Below are 11762 nucleotides of genomic sequence, written 5' to 3' on the forward strand. Positions count from 1 at the left end.
TTCAAAAGGCAACGTAGTAAAAGGCAAACTCCCAAACAAACAATAAACATACTGAAGGTGGACAAACATGCTGGAGAAACTCAGCGGGTGAGGCAGCATCTATGGAGCGAAGGAAATAGGAGACAATAGACGCAGTAGGTCATTCGGCCCTTCGAGCCAGCACCGCCATTCAATGTGATCATGGCCGATCATCCCCAATCAGTACCCCGTATCCCCTGACTCCGCTATTTTTAAGAGCCCTATCCAGCTCTCTCTTGAAAGCATCCAGTGAGCCAGCCTCCACCACCCTCTGAGGCAGAGAATTCCACACACTCTCAACTCTGTGACATTTCGGGTCGAGACCCTTCTTCACACTAAACATACTGAATGGCATTTCAAATATCAGGTGTAGTTCTGCTATCCTAACCCACCATTTATATGCCATCTCAGATTGGCTTACTCAATATTCAGCTCAGGAATTCTTTTCCCAACCTGGTTGCTGCATGTAATTAACTAAAATACGATGAACCTTTCCATCCACTTGTCTCTTTTTCCCCCGACCAGAGTCTTTACACTTCACCCAATTGCTGCTTCAGGGTCCACTTACTCCATTCCCCCCCCCCCTTCAGTCTGAAGAAGGGTCTCGACCCAAAACGTCACCTATTCCTTCGCTCCTTAGATGCTGCCTCACCCACTGAATTTCTCCACCATTCAGGAACAGCAGAATGTGGCAACATCAGAATCCAACTTCAGCGGGAGGTCGGAGGTGGCATGGAGCAGAAAGGCTTATGAAACCCAATACCTCTGTGTACAGTGAAAGCCAAGTTACTCGAAAAGTATTTGCATATTAAGAGCTCCTGTTTTTTCCTCTCTACGTGGATTGTGAGATTGGATCTGCATTACCCGTTTGAAACCCAACTCCACACAAGCCACTCAAGACTGCAATGCTAGCACCAAAGGCAAGCCCCCGAGATAATATCTGTAGTTTATGCAGAACGGCCGACTATTAAAGTGTCAGCGATACAATCAAGCTGCCAATTCAAGCACCCAGCTACAATTGGTCGCACCCAGTAACTAACCTGGGGGGAAATAAAAAAACATCAAATTGGTGACTGGGGCCATTGAAGAAACAGAATACCTGGAGACAACAACAACAGGATAGAGCTGTTGCTGCCCAGAAGTGCTGGAGATTGTCTTCCGTGATGAGGGAGTGCTCTTCCTCTTTGATGACCCTCGGACTTCCTTGATCGGACTTTACTGGCTTTACCTTGCACTAAATGTCATTCCCTTATCATGTATCTGCTGCACACTGCAAATGCATTGACTGTAATCCTGTTGACTGATAGCACGCAACAAAAGCTTTGAGGGGGAGGGAGGAAGTATCTTCAAAGGACTGCTTTGGTTCAAGAAGATGCCTCAGCCCCAGCTTCATGGGGCAATTAGGTAGAGGCAATAATAACACAAATAAAAGTAATACAAGCTAGGATGGGATCTTTAACTGCAAACCACAAAGACAAAACCACTCAATGCTTTCATCTACAAGGTTTCCTCATGTGCTTACCCCTTCCTGACCCCTGCCATTTGCAGGCAAACCTTCAAGGCCACAAATTCCCCAATTGATGAGGATTCATCATCAGTGTCCTTGCCTTCACCTAGTGTGGCCACAAGTATTAAAAATCCCATTAAACACAGGAAAATATACAAGGGTAAAGGGTTCAGGAATTCCTGGATGCTGAAATGGCTTGGGTGGATTCAATTGGAAATGTCATTGTACCAATGGTGAAGGGGGGGAGAGATGTAAGAAAGATTATGACCACAGGTAAAATTAGCGTTCTCTAATTTGGGATAAAATCTCATTTCCATCGGTGTCGAGTTTTCTACTTGAGTTCTAACACTCTGGGATTGTTCCCAAAATGTCTCTGTCCTCCAAGTCATTTCTCAAAACCTTTCATTGACCGAGCTCTTTGGTCAGCTGTCCCATACATCATCCTGTGGCTTCATGTCACCACTAGGGTTGCCAACTATCCCGCATTAGCCGGGACATCCCGTATATTGGGCTAAATGGGTTTATCCCATACGGGACCGCCCCTGTCCCGTATTTGACCGCCACTACTCGGGTCGAGGGGACTGTCAGGTCGGAGCGCCGCGTCCGGCCCCGCCTCACCCGTCCCGACGTAGTGCAGCCCATGGAGTGCAGCAGCAGCAGCGCCTCGCCCGTGGCCCCGTCGGTCGGCAACCAGCAACTCATTAGGGCGTTCACCTACGACAACCCACGCCTACCCGCGACTGGCGATGACAAGCAACGACCCCGTCGGCAACAACTCAAGACAATTCAGTCACCGGTACCTGTCGTCGGTAGTTGCCAATGGAATTCACCAAAGTCAACACCCCACGACAGCGCCTACGTCAGGAGAAGTCAAGCTGCGCTCGTTGGCGTCAAGCCACTGTTGCCGAACAGTGTTGAACATTGCAAAATCCAGCGGCGTCCAGAAAAACGCTACGATTCTTTGAGCGACTGAGGAGAGAATTCACCACCATACAGGCGACACCCCGGCAACAGCCTAGTCGCCTGTAGTCGCCTAAAAGAAATAAAAAATAAAAAATTGCCTAAGTGGGACAGACCCACAAGGCAGCAGCTCTGCGGGATTCTCCACTTAACCACTACTAATTATCAGACCCTCCATCAGTCTGATGAAGGGTTTCGGCCCAAAACGTTGCCTATTTCCCCTCGCTCCATAGATGCTGCAGCACCCGCTGAGTTACTCCAGCATTTTTGTCTACCTTAGATTTTCTAGCATCTGCAGTTCCTTCTTAAACACTAATTATCAAGTATCTACTCTGGGCCACGGTCTGCTGAATTATCCGGAGCGGCAGGTGGAATTTATATCATGGAGCAAGCGGCAAGACTGTTGATGAGGAACAGTCACTGATGCAGCAGCTGGATCTTTGTTACAATGATCACGGGACATCTATCAGTAACAACTCAATTGGAGATAAGGGCACAATCACCAGTACAAGAGGAGTCGAAAGTTTCACTGAATGCAGCAGCTGTGTGTATCCTCCTTTGCAAAGAAACTTTAGGCCTGGCAAAAATATTGAAACACAAAGTTCAAATGACACCTTGAAAGACCGATGTTTAATCCCAAGATTAGTCCCATTTCGACATCTACAGTCAGGTGGGCGTTCGATGAACTGATGATCAAATGTGTTCAGCCTGGTGAATTTGCATGGTGTTGGCCAAGGGTTAAGTATAGAACATGGCACACCAAACAGATTGAGAGCAGTGTGTGTGTGTGTGTGTGTGGGTGTGCTGGATGCATTGGAGATTAATGGGGAATGTAGGAGTACAAAGGAAAACAACCAGAGACTGAAGGCGTTTTCAGATGCAAAGCCATTAAAGCATTTGTTATTGGTGGTTCGGTGGCTCCGAATCCGAACAGGAAATGGTTGCTCTACTATTTGCATATTTCCACATATTTTGCATATTAAAACAATTTAATGTTATATTCCATTTAATGTTCAGTCCAGTTTATTGTCACGTGTACCGAGGTGCGGTGTAAAGCTTTTGTTGCGTGCTAACCAGTCAGCAGAAAGACAATACATGATTACAATGGGTATAATGCCTCAAATGTTTCCAATATGGCACAGCGGTAGAGTTGCTGCCTTACAGCGCCAGAGGCCCTGGTTCGATCCCGACCACGGGTGCCGTCTGTACGGAGTTTGTACGTTCTCCCTATATCCGCCTGGGTTTTCTCCGAGATCCCCGGATTCTTACCACACACCAAAGACATACAGGTTTGTAGGTTAATTGGCTTGGTATAGGCGTAATTTGTCCCTAGTGCGTGTAGGATAGTGTTAATGTGCGGGGGATTGTCGGTCGGCACGGACTCGGTGGGCCGAAGGGCCTATTTCCGCGCTGTATCTCTAAAATAAACTAAAGTTAATTAAAGATTTTTCCTTCGCTCCATAGATGCTGCTGCACCCGCTGAGTTTCTCCAGCAATTTTGTGTACCTGAGAGTTAATTAAAGGTTCAGGGATCTGACTGAAATATCATAGAAACATAGAAAATAAGTGCAGGAGTAGGCCATTCGGCCCTTCGAGCCTGCACCGCCATTCAATATGATCATGGCTGATCATCCAACTCAGTATCCTGTACCTGCCTTCTCTCCAAACCCCCTGATCCCTTTAGCCACAAGGGCCACATCTAACTCCCTCTTAAATATAGCCAATGAACTGTGGCCTCAACTGCCTTCCGTGGCAGAGAATTCCACAGATTCACCACTCTTATTATTTATCAGCTTATTATTTTTTTAAATCCAGGTGAAATTTGTCACCAGCACAATTATACTCTAACATTCAAGAATGACAAAGTCATGGGGAAATCCCGGTGGTGTGTTGATCCACAAGTCGAGCAGAACACCATTCCACAAAGTTGTCCCACACACAAAACTCTTGGTGCCTTCTTCGTTAACCACTTTTCTAATCTCTTAATTGTTGTCATTATCTTTTCAACCCCCCAACTTTGGTATTGCATTCCACTATCAACACAGCCACTCAACAGCTAAGAACATTTCAATTGCTCGCTTGTCCTGGATCCCGTGACGTTAGTCTCCTGCCTCTCCTCAATATTGCACAGTTAAATCTTTTTCCATTGAGAGTAGGGAAGATTCAAACAAGAGGACATGATTTGAGAATTAAGGGACAAAAGTTTAGGGGTAACATGAGGGGGAACTTCTTTACTCAGAGAGTGGTAGCTGTGTGGAATGAGCTTCCAGTGGAAGTGGTGGAGGCAGGTTCGATTTTATCATTTAAAAATAAATTGGATAGGTATATGGACGGGAAAGGAATGGAGGGTTATGGTCTGAGTGCAGGTAGATGGGACTAGGGGAGAATAAGTGTTCGGCACGGACTAGAAGGGCCGAGATGGCCTGTTTCCGTGCTGTAATTGTTATATGGTTAAATCGGTAGAAATAGTCCATTCCCACGTGTCCTGTCCCAAAAGCTTCACTATTTAACTGGTTCCAAATAACAATCCACTTAACATTCAGCCTTATTTTATTTTTCCCCACTACAAGTAGCATGATATTAGACACAAAAAGGTGGCGGTCTCGACCTGATCCAGAGATGCTGCCTGTCCCGTTGAGTTACTCCAGCTTTTTGTGTCTATCTTCAGTTTAAGTTCCTTCCTACACACTTTGAAGCATTAAAATATTTATGCCTTGTACTGCATTTCTACAGTTTTGGTTTGGTTTTTATGTATTCTACAGCCCTTGCGCTCAACTCCCTCTCTCCCTCCCCCTCGCCCTCTTATCTCAAGATACAGCAGTTATCTGCCCTTTGGTACATCCGGCCTATTTTAATTGCAAGGTCCTGCTTTCGTACAAGAATTATTTTTTCAAATCTTCAAAACTCAGCATAACATGTACTGAAAGACGCACTGAATCCATGTCAGGAACGTGGCTTCACCCTCAACATTCACTCATTTCTCTTGCTTCAAAGTCAACTGAAAATGGTTGAATGAATGGCTGAAATTTTAAACAACCTACAACGCCACAGTTATTGCTAATCAAACTCTCAATTTCCCCCCCCCCCAAAAAAAAACGGTCTCATATTCTTACATTTAAAACTTAATAATTTGCATTAAGTTTTACAACTTATTTCGCTTCATTCAAAATGTTTTAACGATGGCAATTTTTACTTCCTGAACTTCTGTCTCAGAATTGATCTAATCTAATGAATTACTTAGCCACCTGTAATGAGACGGATAATCCCAGATCTTTTTGAAGAGAGCAAATGCACACCAAGCTGTTCAGTTTTGTTCAAATACAGCAACTAATCGATGACTGCTACGGTGGAAGATCAAGACACTACAGCCACGTGTACACCATTATTTAACACATCTACCGGAATTCTCAATCACAACTAGATTAAACAATGCTCGCCCCTTGTAGAAACAAATGCTGCCTGAAGGGCCTGTCCCACTTACGCGATTTTTTTCAGCGACTTGCCGGCACCCGTCATAGTCTCAAGCAGGTCTCCGAAAGTTTTCAACATGTTGAAAATCCAGCGGCGACCAGAAAAAGGTACGACTCTTTCGGCGGCTACTCACGACCAAACAGGTGTCACCCCCGTGACATGTCGCCTGTATGGTCGTGAGTAGTCGCCCAAAGAGTCGTACCTTTTTCTGGTCGCCGCTGGATTTTCAACACGTTGAAAATGTTCGGAGACCTGCTGAGACTATGACGGGTGCCAGCAGTCACTGGGAAAAAGAAAAATTGCATAAGTGGGACAGGGCCTTTACAAAATCAAAAGTGCTGGAGTAACTTAACAGGTCTGGCAGCATCATAACCATATAACCATATAACAATTACAGCACGGAAACAGGCCATCTCGACCCTTCTAATCCGTGCCGAACACGTATTCTCCCCTAGTCCCATACACCTGCATTCAGACCATAACCCTCCATACCTTTCCCGTCCATATAACTATCCAATTTATTTTTAAATGATAAAAACGAACCTGCCTCCACCACCTTCACTGTGATGGATGGATACCAACGATACGTGATGCTCGTGATACGTTATAGATTCTTGATTAGTGCGGGTGTCAGGGGTTATGGGGAGAAGGCAGGAGAATGGGGGTTAGGAGGGAGAGATTGATCAGCCAAGACTGAATGGCAGAGTAGACTTGATGGGCTGAATGGGGCTAATTCGGGCTAGTCGACAACATTCCCCGACGGGCATCTTGCCTCTTCCCTGTATCCTTTCATCTTTACCCCAACACCATCATCCCGATGACATCTTGCCCACGACACCTGGCCCTTCACACCTTTGGCACCTGCTAGCCGCTCCAGGGCGGATGATCTTAGTCAACTCCCCTCGATCAACACTAAACGCTCAATGTCTCCAACGTTAAACAAAGGCACCATCAATATTTTACACGTGCTGGAGTGCAGGACATGAATTATTCATCCACTCATTAGCAACCATTCACCCTTGACACCATTGACAAAACAATTCCTGGACTCAAAGTTAGTTTCTTCATTTGTAGACAAAAATGCTGGAGAAACTCAGCGGGTGCAGCAGCATCTATGGAGCGAAGGAAATAGGCGGCGTTTCGGGCCGAAACCCTTCTTCAGACTTTCATGGTTTATTTGAAGCACTAACACCTCTGTACTCAACTTCTGTCTCAGACAAACCAAAATCCTTAATCTTCCAACTGAAGGGCAAAAGCCCTCCCTATCATGCAACTACAAACAGAGGAGATAGTGGTACTAAAGGTAGCCTCACACAGCACAATAGACAATAGGTCCATTCGGCCCTTCGAGCCAGCACTGCCATTTAATGTGATCATGGCTGATCATCCCCAATCAGTACCTCGTTCCTGCCTTCTCCCCATATCCCCTTTTATCTAGCTCTCTCTTGAAAGCAACTGAAGGGAACCAGCCTCCACCGCCCTATGAGGCAGAGAATTACAGACTCAAACTCTAGGAGAAAGTTGACTTGACTAAAGGTAGCACGGACACTTTAATAATAGACACTAGGTCCATTCGGCCCCCCGAGCCAGCATGATTGCCATTTTGTATTTTAACATTGTGTTTTTTTTTTTTATGGCTTTTCATCCCCATCAGTACCCCGTTCTTGTTGCCTTCTCCCCATATCCCCTTGTTATCTAGCTCTCTAAATTGAATGTGCGATCCAGCTATTCACTGGGAAACGTCATTTTGCCTCCAACAACTGTTGCTGAGCAAGAATTCCACAGACTCACCACTCTGATTGATGTGACTGAAAACGTGTTTCCTCGTCTCCGTTCTAAATGGCTTACCCCTTATTCTTAAACTGTGGCCCCTGTGAGCACCTCGCACAAGCATTTAACAATCCATGATATCTGCCTGAAAGCTGACTACACCTCTTTCAATGTCCCCAATTCCAGCACATGCCAAAGTTTAAACGGTTGTATCATCCAAGTGCTTCTAGAATAACATTGGAAATTTAAATCCGATATCGTACACAGTTCATCCAAGCTTCACTAGGCTTGCCGTTGCTTGCCCAGGTAGAGACGAGTGGTTCCAACAAACAACTTCAAGTTTACGGGCCAATCACCAAATGCCCCTACAGAATTTAACCAAGATTTACCATGAGAGGAATAGATCGGGTAGACACACAGTCCTTTGCCCAGAGTAGGTGAATCGAGGACCAGAGGATATAGGTTTCAAGTCAAATGACTTTTATTTCTATAGAACATTTAAAAAACAACTCTCGTTGACCAAAGTGCTTTACATTGGTGGAGGTACTAATGTTATACAACAGTGGTTCATAGATTAAGTACATACATAAATACATACATATAGCCCTCCCTCAGAGGACGTCAAGAAAGGCTTGCGAGTAAAGATGAGTTTTAAGGTGAAGTGGAAAAGATTTAATAGGAATCCGAGGGGTAACTTTTTCCACACAAAGGGTGGTGGGGGTTGTTGAGGCTGGGACTAGCCCAACGTTTAAGAAATGTACCTGGATAGGACAGGTCTGGAGGGATGAGGACCACAGATGGGCAGGTGGGACTAGTGTAGCTGGGACATGTTGACCATATCAAAAGATAGTTCAGCACATACAGCAATACAAACCTCTCTGAAGCAAAAAAAAAAAAAAAGACAGAAAAAGGGTCTCGACCCGAAACGTCACCCTTTTCTTGTCTCCAGAGATGCTGCCTGTCCCGCTGAGTTACTCCAGCATTCCGAGTCTTATCTTCTGTTTAAACCTGCATCTGCAGTTCCTTCCTACACATGATATTGGAGGCATTGAAGCCATAAGAAGTGGGACTGATAATTAGGAAAACAAGTATCTGGGCAGGTATGTTTAAGAAACAACTGCAGATGCTGGAGAAATCGAAGGTAGACAAAAATGCTGGAGAAACTCAGCGGGACAGGCAGCATCTATGGAGCGAAGGAATGGGTGACGTTTCGGGTCGAGACCCTTCTTCAGACTGAACAGGTAGATCAGCTCTTTAATAAGTTACTAGGCAGGAAACCAGTGCTTTCAAAGACAAGAAAAGATTTGATTATTTTTTCTAAAGAGAGGGTTAAGCCCCAAAAATATTAGCCCAGTAGGAAGCAAGTGGTAGGAAATGCAGCTGCTGATATCTTGGGAGCTGCAAAACACAACGTGCTGCTGGATCTCTACGGGTCAGGCAGCATCTGTAGAGGAAACCAGTACTGAAGAAGGGTCTCGACCCAGATCATCGGCTGTCCAGTCCCTCCACAGATGCTACCCGACCGACTGAGTTTGTTTTCAGCGAGAAAGATGCCGTTTGCAGCCAGCTTCAGTCTCAGTAACAATGACAAAGTTCCACAGCAACCCGCACAAAACTAAAGTTACAATGCAACTTACAAAAGTTACACGGCAATACTTCCCCACTTCTGACCCCCCTCCCCTCTCTCTGTGTGTCTGTGTCCCCCTCCCCTATCTGTCCCCCTCTCCTACCACACTTCTCTCACTTCTGCTCCTTCAGCCATCACTGAAGAACCCACATTCACGTTTCATACCCACGCCCTTCTAACTCCAATTCCCCCCACACTATACCCCCACACCCACCCCTACACTCTACACCCTCACCTCCACCTACATGTACATATGCGGTGAGACCAACCTGTTCGCCGACCTGTTGTTGCAGAGTCGACGCTTGAAGCTGATGATTTATATCTGCAAACGGGTAACGAGCCGGAATGAAAAGCGAACGAGTTTGAAAATGACTCGGCATGCGAAGGAGGGGGTTGGGGTGGGACACACAGGTTAAACAACAAAATGAAGCTCCCTTGCCTCGCTACGGACCTGGTGTGAGCTGAAACTGCCACCTAGTGAAAAGCCCACGCCTCTCACAGGTTCCAATTCACCGAGTGAGTCTACACACGGGAGGTGGAGATCGCCAATTGACAATTAGTATTAGACAGGACACACCTGAACCTTGTCCGACACGGACACACAGACCCACACAGATACGCACACGCACACAGACAGACAGACACACACACAGACACACTCACACAGACAGACACACACACACAGACACAGACACACACACAGACACACACACACACACACACAGAGACACAGACACACACAGACACAGACACACAACACACAACACAGACACACACACACACACTCTCTCTTCTGAGTCGTGAATGGCCAGTTCTGAACGCCATAAATGCAAAAAGTGCCACTTCAGGCAGATGTTTAAGAAGGAACTGCAGATGCTGGAAAATCGAAGGCAGACAAAAGTCCTGGAGAAACTCAGCGGGTGCAGCAGCATCTATGGAGCGAAGGAAATAGGTGACGTTTCGGGTCGAGACCCTTCTTCAGACTTCAGGTAGATAATGTGTTCCTGTATTTTCACGTTTGTGCTCACCAGTGCTCCAATTCACCGTCTCTGGCAATGATTACAGTGTCTTAGCGTGATACAGTGTGGAAACAGGCCCTTCGGCCCAACTTGCCCAAACATGTCACAAGTTTACACGTTTTTGGAGTAGAATTAGGTGATTCAGCCCATCGAGTCAACTCCGCCATTCAATCATGGCTGATCTCTGCCTCCCAATCCCATTTTCTCCCCATAACAATAGACAATAGGTGCAGGAGTAGACCATTCGGCCCTTCGAGCCAGCACCTCCATTCAATGTGATCATGGTTGATCATCCCCAATCAGTACCCTGTTCCTGCCTTCTCCCCATATCCCCTGACTCCACTATCTTTAAAAGCCCTATCTATCTCTCTCTTGAAGGGTTGGACAGGCTAGATGCAGGAAGATTGTTCCCGATGTTGGGGAAGTCCAGGACAAGGGGTCACAGCTTAAGGATAAGGGGGAAATCCTTTAAAACCGAGATGAGAAAAACTTTTTTCACACAGAGAGTGGTGAATCTCTGGAACTCTCTGCCACAGAGGGTAGTTGAGGCCAGTTCATTGGCTATATTTAAGAGGGAGTTAGATGTGGCCCTTGTGGCTAAGGGGATCAGAGGGTATGGAGAGAAGGCAGGTACGGGATACTGAGTTGGATGATCAGCCATGATCATATTGAATGGCAGTGCAGGCTCGAAGGGCCGAATGGCCTACAACTGCACCTAATTTCTATGTTTCTATGTTTGAAAGCATCCAGAGAACCTGCCTCCACCGCCCTCTGAGGCAGAGAATTCCACAGACTCACCACTCTCTGTGAGAAAAAGTGTTTCCTCGTCTCCATTCTAAATGGCTTACTCGTTATTCTTAAACTGGCCCCTGGTTCTGGACTCCCCCAACATCGAGAACATGTTTCCTACCTCTAGCGTGTCCAAACCCTTAACAATCTTATATGTTTCAACCTATTGACATCCGCTCTACTCAAGAATTTGTCTATCTCTGCCTTAAAAATATCCACTGACTTGGCCTCCACAGCCGTCTGTGGCAATGAGTTCCACAGATTAATTACCTTCTGACGAAAGAAGTTTCTCCTTTCTAAAAGAGCGGCCTTTAATTCCGAGGCTATGACCTCTGGTCCTAGACTATCCCACCAGTGGAAACATCCTTTCCACATCCATTCCATCTAAGCCTTTCATTATTCTGTAAGTTTCAATGAGATCCCCCCCCCCCTCATTCTTCTAAACTCCCAGCTACACTTGCCCACCTGACAGCGTTTGGTCCATATCCCTCCAAACCTGTCCTGTCCATGTTTAAGAAAGAACTGCAGATGCTGGAAAAATCGAAGGGAGACAAAAAAAATGCTGGAGAAACTCAGCAGGTGAGGCAGCATCCATGGAGAG

At 46.0% G+C, this 11762-nt stretch overlaps 1 protein-coding gene across 2 annotated transcripts in view; it reads right to left on the minus strand.

The window, feature by feature from the left end:
• Positions 1-9807, minus strand: part of cers4a (ceramide synthase 4a) — a 43175-nt gene extending 33368 nt beyond the window's left edge. The window contains exon 1 of one of the 2 annotated variants that reach the window (XM_055658362.1): positions 9635-9807. The gene's annotated coding sequence lies outside the window, so the exon portion shown is untranslated. Of the gene's footprint in view, positions 1-9622 lie in introns of both variants that reach the window. The other variant, XM_055658360.1, reaches the window with a different exon arrangement.
• Positions 9808-11762: the final 1955 nt, after the last annotated feature.

This window comes from Leucoraja erinacea, chromosome 29 (assembly GCF_028641065.1).
Source record: "Leucoraja erinacea ecotype New England chromosome 29, Leri_hhj_1, whole genome shotgun sequence".
NCBI classification, from domain to species: Eukaryota; Metazoa; Chordata; class Chondrichthyes; order Rajiformes; family Rajidae; genus Leucoraja; species Leucoraja erinaceus.